Source organism: Lycorma delicatula, chromosome 13, assembly GCF_047948215.1.
Source record: "Lycorma delicatula isolate Av1 chromosome 13, ASM4794821v1, whole genome shotgun sequence".
Classification (NCBI taxonomy): domain Eukaryota; kingdom Metazoa; phylum Arthropoda; class Insecta; order Hemiptera; family Fulgoridae; genus Lycorma; species Lycorma delicatula.
Window position 1 is genome coordinate 4,743,907 of NC_134467.1, and position 15,391 is coordinate 4,759,297.

The 15,391-nt window shown below is 31.2% G+C and overlaps 1 protein-coding gene across 3 annotated transcripts in view; it reads left to right on the forward strand.

The window, feature by feature from the left end:
* The first annotated feature begins 12,007 nt into the window (after positions 1-12,007).
* CrebB (Cyclic-AMP response element binding protein B) overlaps positions 12,008-15,391 on the forward strand; it is an 84,664-nt gene continuing 81,280 nt past the window's right edge. For 2 of the 3 annotated variants that reach the window (XM_075381069.1, XM_075381071.1), the window contains exon 1: positions 12,112-12,251. The gene's annotated coding sequence lies outside the window, so the exon portion shown is untranslated. The other variant, XM_075381070.1, reaches the window with a different exon arrangement.

Genomic DNA, 15,391 nt, shown 5'->3' on the forward strand with positions numbered 1-15,391 from the left:
CCTGTAATTTATCGTTGAATATCTCTCGACGAGGTCAGTTAAGCGTAAAAATTCAACATTCATGTGTTTTTGGATTTTGGACTTTTTTGGACAATTTTGGTTCAGTCGATTGCAATTAAAAAGGGAGGCGCACAACTAGACGTTACAACAGTCCTAAATCCTGAATTTCAACATCCTACGGCTAATCATTTTTGAATTATGCGAGATTCATACGTACGTCCGTACAGACGTCACGCCGAACTAATCAAAATGGATTTCAAAACCAATTTTCAAATGGATTTGAAAACCAAGATGTTTCGCGATCACAATACTTCTTTTACTTCGTACAAAGAAGTAAAAAAGCTAATTTTTAGAATATTGAAATATTCTAAAAATTTGCTTTAAAGAATAAATTTCGAAATCATTCTTTACAAATATTATTTTAAGTAAATATTTACTATGTGTAACACTGTTCTGAAATACTTAATATTGTTTATTTCATTACTCATATTTTTTTTAAAATTTTATTTAAAAAAAAAAAAATGATGTGGGCACCACATTACTTCCTTGTAAAAAGTTTAAGAAAAGGAGATGAAGTGTGATTCGAACCGATGTGCCTTCCCCTTGTAAGATCTAAATATTCATTAATTAAAATTTCATTTGGCTATAACTCTGGAACCGATGAAAATATATACCACTTATGATTTGTTTGGATTTTCAGTGTTTTTTTTGACACTTTTGGTTCGGTCGATTGCAATAAAAAAGGGAGATGCAAACTAGATGTTACAACGGTCCTAAATCCAAAATTTCAACATCCTACGACTAATCGTTTTTGAGTTATGCGAGATATATACACGTACGTACGTACAGACGTCACGTCGAAACTAGTCAAAATGGATTCAGTGGTGGTCAAAATGGTTATTTCCGTTGAAAACTGAAAACCGAAATTTTTCACGATCACAATACTTCCTTTACTTCGAACAAGGAAGTAAAATTTAATTTTTATATATTTTAATAAATATTTTATAATTTTTATTTATTTATTTCCAGATATTTATATTGTAATCTAATCAACCGGTGAACAATAAGCACCTCCCCACTCACCCTCCATAGAAACATGATGAGGATGACATATAAACGAAATGTAGTCTTATACTGATTCAGGCCGATCATTCCTGAGACGTGTGATTAAAAATTTAATTTTAGTAGAATTATCATAATTTTGATCATTAGAGCATAATATTTTCTGTTGGTCGAACCGTCTACACTGTTGTAGAAATTCTTTCTAGTTAGGATTTTTTTATCGTTTTCCTTTTGGATTTTTAATTTCCTGACATCGTTACCTCTAAAGCTATGCTTCGAGAAGGAAAATCACTCGTTAAACGGGATAGAGATTTTTTCAAGAAAAAAAAAGGTGTCGGGGTAATTTATGTATGTGTACGAATATGTACGTGTGTTAGCATGTTTGAAGCTTAATCAATTTTCACTGGATGAACCGATTTTAGTGAAATTTTGTACAACTACTCGTATATATGGGATTATTTTGTTGGTAAAAATTTTGGAGTCACTATCTGGAAAGAGTGTGGTAGATAGTTTTTTTGGGGGTCTTTTTTTTGTCTTCAGTCATTTGACTGGTTTGATGCAGCTCTCCAAGATTCCCTATCTAGTGCTAGTCGTTTCATTTCAGTATACCCTCTACATCCTACATCCCTAACAATTTGTTTTACGTATTCCAAACGTGGCCTGCCTACACAATTTTTCCCTTCTACCTGTCCTTCCAATATTAAAGCGACTATACCAGGATGCCTTAGTATGTGGCCTATAAGTCTGTCTCTTCCTTTAACTATATTTTTCCAAACGCTTCTTTCTTCATCTATTTGCGGCAAATAGATGAAGAAAGTTTGGGGTCAATTTTCTCAAAATTTAGTAAACATAATTCCACTTTATATTAAGCTCAGTACTTGTGTTGATGCTTGTCTTACCATTTAAAAAAAAAAATTTACCCCGAAATTCCCCCTTTTCCAAAAGTAAAAAAAATAAAAAAATTTATTTTTTGTACATTTTTAACTGATTTTATTTGTCTCTTCCTAGGAATAACAGCCGTACAATTGGGAGAAGAAAAATACTTGGGTGCATTATTGCGGATGGGGGAGTAAATCGAAGTTTAAAATTATTATTTTTTGAATTTTACAAACTTTTTTTGGTTTATTTAAACTTTTAAAATAATATTATAATAAAATTTCAACATCCCTACTTACATACCTACATACCTTACATACATACTCAACATACTTACCCCCATCCCTAAAATAGAAGAAATCTTAGGTAACTTTTTATTGGTTGTACATTTTTTAGTTTCTTCTGTTTAACGTAAAAGGTAAAAAAAAATTGATGGAATGTGATTTTGGAGCTGGGGAAAAAGAAAAAATACGAACTTTTTGATTTTTTAAAACATTTTTTGTTTATTTAAACATATAATGATAATTTTTACAATAAAACAACATCGAAAATTACCCCCGCTATAAAAAAAAAATTATTTAATTTTTATCATGTATAATTATTTTTCCACGATATTTTTCATTAATTATTTCTTTATACTCGTACATCTATAATCTTTAAGCTTAATGCCAGTAGCCATCCCCCAGTTTATGAAAAAGATTAAACAAAACTTGTAGAGAATTTTATTCTGAGTAAAATTATATGAATGTAGTCCAAAAACCAGTGGCGGCTCGCGTGTAGTCACTGTGAAACTGCAGCACCCCCAATTTCGACTCGATAACATTTAATATAACGAGTCCTTTTTTCTTTGTACTTGTACAGTATATAATCCTTAAGCTTAATGTCAGTAGCCGTCCCCCGGTTTATAAAAAAGATACAAAAATCTTTGTACGGAACTGTGCGTTTCACAGTTCAAGTGCCGTGGTATTTGACTGTTGTGCGCGTTCGTACATAGGAAGCTGCACAAGAGGCTGCGAGGGAAAGAGAATACTGTCGCTTCCGCAGTACCGACCCTGGCGTGTTGGTGGAAGGTGGTTTTTTTTTACTCCGCGTGTATACGGAACGTTCCTTGTTCGTTCACTTTTCTAGTTTAAATATGAAAGCGGTTTAGTTGTTTTTTCAGTAGCGATCAGAAGATGGCAGAAAGCAAGACCAAATCTGTTCAAAAAACACGCTGGAAGGGCAAAAGAGAAGGTAATTAGTAAAAAATAATCACGTATTTGTTTCTGTATACATAGAGATTTAAATTAAGTACCGTTCGAGTATATTGTTTTTAAGCGGATATTTTATTGAGTTATTAAAGAATATTATCTGTATTGACATTTTATTATTTATTCGGTTAAACCGAATATGGGTTTTAAGTACAACGTGCTTAAAAACAGTGTACCGTATTCTTGAATGCGATAAAGTATAGAATTAGATTATTATCCTGCTTCCAGTTATTCTATTTGATTCATTTTTTTCGGTTCTTTTATTTTACAGAAAACTTTAACCGCAGTCTAGAAAAGGCCAAGAGAAACTTTTCTGGAGCAGCACCCCTATTAATCTTAGCTACAAGCCGCCGCTGACTCCACAAGCAGTCAACGCAAACCAAACGTTAATTATTTGGTTATCATGTTATGTTTGTGAGGGATCTCGCTACCCGAAATCCGACAATTATGACGGTTAATACGACCTGAAACGTGGAAGGTATCTTCGTCAGAGAAGATTACTTTTTATAAAAACGCATTATCTTCGTTCACTTTATCAAGAATGTCCACGGCGTGGTTTACCGTCATATCTAGTCGCATGCACCGATTGAATTTTGTATTCGGGAAATTTTAGGCGCGTACAAAAACGTTTGTGTAGAATTTCCCCAATAATCGATCGCGGTATTCCCAGTTCTAAACTCGCACGACGAATCTATTTACTTGCGCTTCTTTGAAAATTTTCTGTTACTCGATCCACAACTTCCTTGGAGACGGGTGGGTGTGCTAACACCTTTTTTGTGTTCTGGACTTAGTATGCACATAGCTTTCTCCTGCACGGTAGCAATTGCACGATTAACGAATCCCCCTGATGTTACATCGCGCCTACGTGTTGTTCAAGGTCATCGGTAACTCTAGTATCTCAACTACTGTTCAACTTTGTTCAGTTTTTACTTCCTTGTACTAAGTAAAGGGAAAAAATGACGGTTTTTAAATTTCAACGGAAACGTCCTTTTTGAATAGTTCCGGCGTAATCTCTGTACGTACGTACGTACGTATATATTTCGCATAACTCAAAAACGATTAGCTATATGGATCTTGAAATTTTGTATTTAGAACTGTTGTTACATTCTAGTTGTGCACCTCCCCTTTTTATTGCAATCGACTTGACCAAAAATGTTCAAAAAAGCCCAAAATCCAAAAACACGTAGATTTTGGACTTTTTCTTAACCGCAGTAATAAGTTCTCATCGTTAGATTTTCAACGATAACTGGTACTTATTTTCATCGGTTCCCAGGTTATAGCCAAATAGAATTTTAATTAATGAAATATTTGGATCTTACCAGGGCAAGGCACATCGGTCCGAATTCGATTTCATCTCCTTTTTTAACTTTTTTTTTTTTTAAATTGATTTATTAATAATTACTACCCTCTGATTGTAAAAAAAATTACAATAAATAATAATTCAATAATAACAATAAAAAAAAAGAGAAGTTATTAGTGAAATAAAATTTTATGTACTTTTAAAAATTTGTATTTGTAATTTAATAGACGTACAAGGAAGTCATATGGTGTCCACATCAGATTCTTATTAATCCCTAAAATTCCCAGATAATTTATGTTCGCTCTGTATATTATATTTACGTATAATTCCCGTCTTAAGAATTCCTTCAAAATATCAGGAACGTAGAAAGACGGGCGGGCCATCAAATCACTATTCAGTGCCGACTATACGCGTAGGTACGAATCAAGACCGACATTTAGAAAATCAAAATTTTAACTTATTCTTATGTTTATATTTAGGAATGTACAATCTTTTCTAAAAAGAATTGTCACTTATTCTTTAAAAAAAGCTGAAAACAAAGTTATTAAACTTTTCTGGCATCGATTATTTATTCATAAATAGTACAGTAGAAAAATAATAATATATGAAAATAAACAAAAAAAAAAAAAGTTTTCAAAATGATAAAAAAAGAGCTTTTTTTGATTTTGGGGAATGGAGAATTTTGGAACAAATTTGTTTTGTAAGTTATAAGATAAGCATTCACGCATAAAGCATGCACCGACATATATGAGACTGTGTACAAAATTTCATCAAAATTGGTTTATCCTGTCAAAATTTATTAACATTCAAATAATACACGTACATTCATACGTACGAATGTTACTTCCCCGCTTTTGGTTTTTTTGTTTTTTGGGTCCCTGAGTCATGAAACGTCAAGAAAAAAAAAAGTCATCTCATTTTTTCATTAATTATCATACTTTCAAGTAAAAGTATGGTAATCAATCAAATTGTATAGGAAAGTATGGTAATACTCTGAAGTTATAATACCTTAGTACCGTTTACTTTATAATTTTTAATAAATTATCTAACCGTTTACAAAATTTTCTTTCAAATTTTATTTTAAACAGTTGAAGATTTAACGATTATATTTCTTAGAAACAATATTACTCTAGCGATACATTTTTATATAATAATAATTTTTAAAAAAGTCAATTTTTTCATCCCGTTTAAGGTGTACGTAAAACATTATGTCAAATAATTTTTATTAACGCCTTCGGAATTGAAATTTATTTTTTAATTAGTATCATCAATATTTACTTTAACTTTATTAAACGTATTAAACATAAAAAAATAAGAATATCGATTTTAATCGCATCCGTGTTTTATTTTATAATTAACTGTACATTTTATGATGCTTCTCTTACCGATTTGAATATTAAAGTTTTATTTATTTAATTAATACTTGGCATTTATAGACCTAGAAAAGGCATTTGATAACGTAGACTGGAATAAAATGTTCAGCATTTAAAAAAAATTAGGGTTCAAATACAGATATAGAAGAACAATTGCTAACATGTACAGGAACCAAACAGCAACAGTAATAATTGAAGAACATAAGAAAGAAGCCGTAATAAGAAAGGGAGTCCGACAAGGGTGTTCCCTGTCTCCGTTACTTTTTAATCTTTACATGGAACTAGCAGTTAATGATGTTAAAGAACAATTTAGATTCGGAGTAACAGTACAAGGTGAAAAGATAAAGATGCTACGATTTGCTGATGATATAGTAATTCTAGCCGACAGTAAAAAGGATTTAGAAGAAACAATGAACGGCATGGATGAATTCCTACGCAACAATTATCGCATGAAAATAAACAAACAAAACGAAAGTTTTGTTTTTGCTGAATGTGAAAATAGAAGGAGAAAAGATTACGGAGGTAGAAGAATTTTGTTATTTGGGAAGTAGAATTACTAAAGATGGACGAAGCAAGCGATATAAAATGCCGAATGGCACAGGCGAAACGAGCCTTCAGTCAGAAATATAATTTGTTTACATCAAAAATTAATTTAAATGTCAAGGAAAAATTTTTGAAAGTATATGTTTGGAGAGTCGCTTTATATGGAAGTAAAGCTTGGACGATCGGAGTATCTGATAAGAAAAGATTAGACGCTTTTGAAATGCGGTGCTATAGGAGAATGTTAAAAATCAGACGGGTGGATAAAGGGACAAATGAAGAGGTATTGCGGCAAATAGATGAAGAAAGAAGCATTTGGAAAAATATAGTTAAAAGAAGAGACATCCTTATAGGCCACATATTAATGCATCCTGGAATAGTCGCTTTAATATTGTTGGGACAGGTAGAAGGAAAAAACTGTGTAGGCAGGAATATGTAGAACAAATTGTTAGGGATGTAGGATGTAGGGGGTATACCGAAATGAAACGACTAACACTAGATAGGGAATCTTGGAGAGCTGTATCAAACCAGTCAAATGACTGAAAACAAAAAAAAAAGTTATATAACAGATAACATTTTATACATGTTTGGAATTTGTCTTTTAGGATATGTAAAAATTTTATTCTGATAGAAAAATTCTATAAGTTTTAACAGTTTAGGTTAGATTCTTCGACTTGCATAAATCTGATTGCTGTCTGAAGTGATTTGGCGAATTTGGTCCGCTTCCGTTTTAATAATAATATTTTTTCTTTTTGGAGGAGGGAGATGAAAATGTATTTATGTACGGATTGCCGGGCCCTCGGTGACTACAGAATACCGGCTAAAATCACCCCTCTTTCTACCAGGACTCGACCCGGAACCGTTTTACACATTGTTTCAGGCCGAGTCCTATCCTAGCCTGAGAAGGTTAATTTTTACGACCGTCCAAGCCACTCTGGATAGTCTTGAAAATTAAATCCTGAGAATGCTGCCGACGAATCGGGCCACACTCCTCAGCTGCTCAGGTCACGTAGCATCATCCCAACCACGTTGTGGGGGCTCCGTGCTCCGAGATCCGGCCTCTAGTGTCCCTCGATCTGCCGCCCGCACATTAAAAAAGGTGTATTCGCCGTCGCTCCGTACAGGGGGCAGTCGGGGGACGGCACTTTCCCTATGAGATTGAGATAAGCGCTGAAGTACCCGTGACCCGTTAAAAATTTGGTCACGTAGTACTTCACCTCTCAATGCCTCCGCTCTGTCCACGGTCTGACCAGAGGGATTAGCCTTGCGGTCCGTCGTCCTTTGGTGTCGTGGTCCCAGATCTTTTGCCACGTGAGAGTCCGTTCCTCCTTGGCGATATTCTCCCAGTCTTCGCCTGCCCGTCGCTTCCTGTAGGCTCCCTTGCCAAAAGAGGAATGGGTGTGACGCCGGCGACCACCAGTCGGCATGATCGGAAACCTATAATAATAATTTAGCATTTAAAAAACACGGTATCAATACACTTGAACAAAAATAAATGTAAAAGAGTATTTATTTTTAAAAATATATATTATATGAACAAACTGAATCCAAATTTATGCAAATGTGACCTGCTAAAGGATAATATATTAAAGAAATTTGCAGATGAAATAAAATTTCTCTATCGATAATTTTGTTAATATATATTATGTTATTGCATAATAAACAACTAGGCAACCCGTAACACAGGCCAAAGTTTAGATATCAGATCAAGTTTATGTCAATATCAAAGGCCAAAGGTCATGCCAAAGGCCAAGGGTTAGGTTAATGGTCAATTATCAGGCCAAAGGACAAGGGTCAGGGACCAAATTAAAGATCAAAGATCTTAAAGTTTACTTTTGGACCTTTTTTGGCTTACCAAAGTTCAAGACCTTTTTTGGCTTGCCAAAGGTCAAGGATCAGGTCAAGAGGTAAGGGTGAGGGAATATTGCGTTAGGGGAGCTAATATTTGGGTATAAATAGGAAGAGGTTGCTGGTTACAGCATATTTTCTTCGCTTGGAAAGTAAGCGAGTTACTGCAAGAGTGAACATCATCAAGACATCTTTCATCAAGTTGAGTGTGAATACGGAGCGGTGTTAACGAAGCGCTTTTTTCACTTAATGATAATAATTCAGAGTGCGGATTCCTTGTTGCGTTAACGATGCGCTTTTGAGGGGTATTTTATTGCAAACTATTGCTTAGCGTTAGCAGACCCGTTAGGAAATTGATAGCCTGTACCCTTTCTGGAAAGCTCACACGCTAGCCTGAACGCTTTCAAAAACTTGTAAGCTAGATAAACATCAAATTTTACGTCTTAGTTTCGTCACTGGTAACATATACATCCACTACTCGCGCTAGTTGTATGAGAGTTTTGTATAAATAGTGTTAGGTAGCGGTTTCATTATGATACTCGGCACATTCGACTCCCTCCGGAGAAGGGAACGCATTGCTCCCTCCAAATAACTAGGGCTCCGTTAGGCGTATTCCTGCTATCCCATCCCATAAGGTGCTAGTACCGAAAGGACTTCAGCGGACGGACTGAAGGGGTATCACGCCGGCAGCAGTAGACTCAAAAGTTTAGTCTCCCACGGTCACACCCAGTAAATAAATTTCACGCCGGTCCATACGGATAGGAACGCAAATCACCAAATCCGTTCATAAATAAAAGTTAAAATTTATAACCGCCACTAAATAACCGATGAAATCCGCCCGATAATAGAAAGATACAGCAGCAAGGGACATGGTCCAGGCTCTGCGAACTGTTGGGAGAAATATTGAAACTCCCGCCATTCTTGCGTTCCGTTCATTATGAGTTCGGTTTTATGTTATTCACTCTGTATAACCAGAGCAGTGATCTTATACGGAATTGAAATAGCAAATCGTGACTGGCCTGGAAAAATTTCTCAAAATTGAAAGGAATCCTAAACGAAATTTATAGTCCCAGAAAAACAGAAAAAGGGAAAAAATTAAAATCAAATAAAGAAATTTATAAAATCCAAGAAGATTTGAAAACCGCAGTCACATAAAAATAGATTTTAAAAATCCCACGGACATATGATTTGAATGAATTCAAAAAGTCTAAACAAACTAATTTTTGAAAAATATTGGAGATTAAAAAGCCAAGCAGAATACTTAAATAAGATGGAAGAGGAATTTCACGATCTACGGTTAAAAGAGAAGAACTGTAAGAATGGATTAAAATTGAAAGAAAATAATTTTTAATTTAATGGTTCTTGTGGATAATGGAAAAAAGAAAAACCAAAAGAAAATGGATAGAAATAGAAAAACGGGAAAAGTACTCCGAGAAAATGAAAGAAATTTAGAAAAAAAAATTATAACGGTCTTTATTAGGCTGCTTTGGAAAAAAAGAAGCTGGCAAAATATTGCGTGTTTTGTCCGGCTATTAATAATAAAAATTATTACGATTAGAGCCAAAAGACAGAATATACATTTTTTTTAGAGGTGAGGAAATAAATTTTACGACATTTTTTATAAAAATGTTTATATAAATGTTTTTATAAAAATTTATTGGTTAACCTTAACAAATTTGCTTAAGTCTAACTTTAAAACCCCCTTCGATAAAGGCTAAAATAAGGAAAAGAAATTTTTTAAAAAACCTTTCTACATTTTAGGTTCAGCGTTGACAATTAAAAAAAAATTAATGCATTCTTGATAGCTCTATATATGAAATATAATATTTAAAAAATTAAAAAATGTTTAATCCACAGGGAAATAGACCAAAGAACAAAAAACCATATTTTTCAATTTAAGAGATGGTGTTTGATTTTTTGATTTTCTTTTGGATTATTTATGTATGCATTGTAAGTAACAAATTTGATTTTTTTAAATTTTCTTTAAAATGCCTTTGAAGAAAATCGAAATTGTGTTACTCGGGATGTATGCCGTCCCTGAAGGAATTTTGAAAAAAAAATGATTAATGCTCCATATACAGAAATATTTAAAACAAATTTTAAAGAAGTCGGTTCGGTCAATTTTTAAATTTTAAATGAAATTAAGTTACGTAAAAAAGGATTTTTTTTTATATTCAAAGTTGAATTTAAAAATTAAATGGATAATTTTTTATAAAATTTAGCTAATATAAATCGAAATTGCAAGCGTATAAATAAATAATCGTAAATATATAATAAAATAAATATAGAAATGTAAATAACGAGAAATTATACTACCATTTAATATTTCAGTTGAATTTTTTTAAGGCAGTTTTACTTTTGGTCATTTTTTTTTATAAATTACTTAACTATTTATACGAAAATTTCGGTCAGTTGATTTAAATTTAAATTAAATAAAAGGAATTAATATTTTTATAGAAAAATTCGGTGTATGAATGATTAAAAAATATGCTGATATATATATAAATTTTTGGAACTGTTTTTTCGTTGATTTAAATATTTAACGGATTAAATCTTTTAAATTGTTTATCTTTCTATACAAAATTTTCATTTTATTTATTATTATTTCATACAATTATTATTTTTATGATTTTTTACTAATTAAAACAACGGATGAATAATAGAATTCACAAGAAAATGTTTTATTTTATTTAGAAAAAAAAAACTAAAGTATATATTGCGGTTGAGTCTTAAACAAAACAAAAATAGAAATTATGGTCTTAAAAAATAATTGAGAAAATTAGGAGAAATCTTGGATAAAAATAGATTTCTTTGCAGAAAAAGGTCCAAATTAAAAAAAAAGTAATAACAAAAGAATTCAGAAAAGTGTCCCGTGAGAAACTTAAAAAGTACTAATAAATTTTTTTGTTGAGTAGTATTTACTGCTGCAACCCTTTTATTGTGGCATTCTACGGGGCAACTTTTGTCATTTATGCCTAAAAGGTTTTAAATGTATGTTTACATGAAAAGTATTAAAAAAATTGAAATCCATGAGGGAAACCATCTTCGGTAGTCAAACCCGGGAACGTGTGTGTGATAATTCAATCGCATACTATTAAATAGCAGTGTTAACTTGTATAAATAAGCGACTAAAAATAAATAAAACGAGGCGCAATTTATTGTAATAGTATTATAAATTTTATCTTATTCGATAACTTTGAAAAACATCGTCATAGTGGAACGTTAGAAATTTATTTTCATAGCTTAGTTAAGATTTTATCTAAAATAAAACTAAAACTGATAATTTCAATTTATTGCTAAATGTGTTGTAAAAACGATATCATTTATTGCACCTCTTATTAAAAAGAATCGTACAAATTCATGGTCTTTTAACGTTAGAGATAATATATAGATCGCATTTCCTTATCGCTTTTTATTAGATAGCATAAATATGTTTCAGTGTAAGCATTCGTTTTAGCTGGTTTTACGTTATAGCTTTGTATTTTTTTTAAGTAAGAGGGATTTTTTTATTCTTTTTGTAAAATGTGTTAAGATAAAAAAAGCCGTTAGAGGAAGCCGATGTAGATAAAATTACGCGATAAATTGGATGTGGGGATTGTTTTATTTCCTTTCGTTACATTTATTAAGTATACAATTTTCATTATTGGGTAAATAAATAAATAAACAATTTTAAGTAAATTGTGTTAAATAACGTATACCATACGTGTATTTTTATTGAAAGAGAATTTTAGATAGTCGTTGATCAGTGTTTTTTCCCACTCAGTGACGAGCCCTGCAGCTTTGACGTGGCTGCTACGTACATGCCTGTTTGCCCACTCCGGTTGCAGGAAAACTTGTGACGAAGAAAACGTAGCTGGTAAGTATTCGGTCGAAGAATAATAATAACAAATGATGTACCTCTGATGTGTAAGTCCGTTGTCATATAAAGTTTAACAAACAAATAGTGATTTTTTCAAATTTTTAGACATGTTTGGATGTCATTTCGTTGGAATACATATAAAGGTAAAATAATCATGGCGGTCTGTGTATAAATTTAGAAATAAGCTAGGATAGTTTTCAAGGATATATTGGATTTTGAAACGTATCGTAATTTATTTGTTACATTTTTCTTTTAACCCTTTTGCATCATCTATTTTTATTTCATTTGTTCACCTGATACGTGTTAATTACGTAATTTATGACGCAATTTGTAGGGTTAAGTACATTTGTCGTTTTGCACATGGTTATTTTGACCTTGCGACTACGTATCTTTGGATAGATTGGAATTATTTACATTATGGAAATTGTAAACATTATGAAATTAAATATGTAATTTTCTTAATTTAAAATGTTTTGAAGCAAATACTAACTGTGAATAGAAATAACATGATAAGAATGTACTAAAACCTAACCTTCATAAAATTAACGCGTTTCTTACAGTTTTTGTTGCGATTAATTTTATTGGATTTTGTGTGTTATATTTTAATAGTTCGTTAGTTTCAATTTCGTGTTTTTTTATTAATAATTATTTTGCTGATTTAAATATTGAGATTAGTTTATGGGGGGTTAATTTTTTTTAAAAGAGAAATAGTATTGTTTGTTTTGATTGTATATTATCACTAAATCTCTCGTCCTAGATCATTATTTTTTAATATAGTTCAGTATTAATAAATTCATTTATTGCATTTAAACAGAAGTTATATTGATTTATACACTGATTTTTTAATGACAATTTTTTCTCCGGGGTATTTGTGTGTAAACGGTTCATTTAAAAGTGATATTATGGGTGTAAGAATTTATGATATCAGTCTGTTATGATATTTATGTTTAAGATTCTTATTTTGTTATTATATTGAGTTAGGTTATGTTGTGTGGATGGAAAAATACTTTTATGTTTCTATTTTCAAAGAGAGGTATTTCATATGTATTATTCTCAAAATAAGGGTAATAGTAAATTAATATAGTATTATTTATTGAATATTACTTCACGTTAGACCACTAAGCTACAATAATTTTGTAAAACTTAAGTTTATTTTGTTACTTGTTTTATCTTTTTGATGTAACAAATTTTCATTTGCACAGAGTTTGTTTATTTGTACAATAAATATTGGTTTACGACTTGCATTTTTTTTTTTTTTTTAATTTGTCAGAAAGACTGAACAATTGATCATTTACAGATTGTAATATCATCATTCACCATACTGTTTATTACATTGAACCTGTTTGGTTTGTAATGGTTAGAAGATAGTATTAGTGGCTTTATATTTTGATTGGATTAAAACAGTTTTATTGTGGTCATTGTAATTATTAAAAATATATTTAAAGTATTTTTTTCTTCACTCTCATTTGGTTATTTATCTTATATTTGGTAGCTTGATAAATTGAGTACTTTATTATGCAGATGCTTTACTGACAATCTTTTACTAACTTTTTTTTTATCTTTGAGTGTACTTGAATATAGTTTTCCACTTAGTTATTTTTGGTTGATTGACCCTTCCATTTCTACTTACACTGATGAATAACTTCAAAATATGTTTTTTAATGGTTTGTTAATGTTGTTCTACTATAGTAATTTGTTCAAGCCAGTTTTAATGTGTATATAGTAGTAGTATTTACTCATACAAATTCTGTGTGTTATTTCTAAGTTTTGTTTTGAAAGAATTCTGTAACTTATTAAAGTGTAGTCTAGATTAACTAAATAAATTCATGAATGTTTTATTTAATGAAACTTATTTTTGTAGATGATAAGTAGAAAATAATATGGTTATATAATATTTAATGTAGTTTTATTTACATCAATTTTTGTGAAAAGTATTTATTTCCTAGGGTATGATTTAATATTGAAAAAGAAAATTTATTGATATACTGTTTCTTCATAAAAAAAGCAAAGTTTTGATATAAAATTTATGAATTTTCTGTATATTTTAATTTATTAAGCAAGTTATTGGAATTTTTTTTATCTGTATACATATTAAAATTCTGGCCATCAGTATTATCGTTATGCCTTACTGGTTAAAAAAAAAAAAAAATATAAAAGATATTTAAATATTTTATATATAAAAGATAAATTTAATCTTGATGTTACTTCCATCATATTATGTTAAGGCGTTATAAAAATTAATCATTTTTGGTGATTGATGGTCTCATATTTTTATCTTAGACATTGGTGTTAAAATTTCTTTTTTTTCGTGAATGACAAAGCTTTTGTGTCTTTCGTTTATTTCTAAGTATATTTTATCATTGTCTGCCCTGTGAGATTATCACTTGCAAGAGTCACCTGTTTTATACTCAGAAATCTTAACCAATTTATTGCTGATTGTCTTATAAATAGCTTGATAAACATTATAAATCCTGCTTAATCGTTTATGTTGTTTAATTTTTTTACTAGTTGAATGATAAAAGAACATACCGGGTGATTTAAAAAGGACTTCACAATTTTAAAAGCATATAAAAATTTATTTAGATAACTTAGATTCGGTTGAGGTCTCATTTCATAGCAAAACACATCAAGTTCTCACTAATGTAGTTCATCACCACAGAATTTGGCCACCAGTGTGGTTAAAAATGGTTATATTTACTGGTGTGGAACATACTCGCTATGTGTTTTGATTTCACGATTTGTGTCAAGTATGGTAGGAAGCCTCCAAGTAGGTGTACAATTTACTCTTGGCACCAAACCTTTGTCGAGACAGGTTGTTACGTTAAACATACAAAATCACCAGGATATCCATGTGTCCCTGAAGCTGCTGTGCAACAACTCTGGAAAACTTTTCACATAGTTCAAACAAATCGACTCAATGTGTATCACATAGGACTGACATTTCACAAATGACTGTTTGGCACATGTTACATAAACTATTGCACAAATAACCATGGTTCAAAGCATTACAAATGACGACAAAGTTGCTCAGCTGTAATCTTGTGTAGAAATTATGGATATTATTACAGACAACGATAAATTTTTAGTGATGAGTCAACATTTCACATCAGTGGCAAGGTGAACACCTGTATCTGCCAAATATGGGTTACAAAAACCCTCGTGAAACTTTGCAACACATTTGTGATAGCTCCAAGGTCAATGGTTTTTGCACCCTAAATTGTAAATAATTCATATAGATATCTATATGAATTATTTACAGTTTTGTTAATATCATCATCATCGT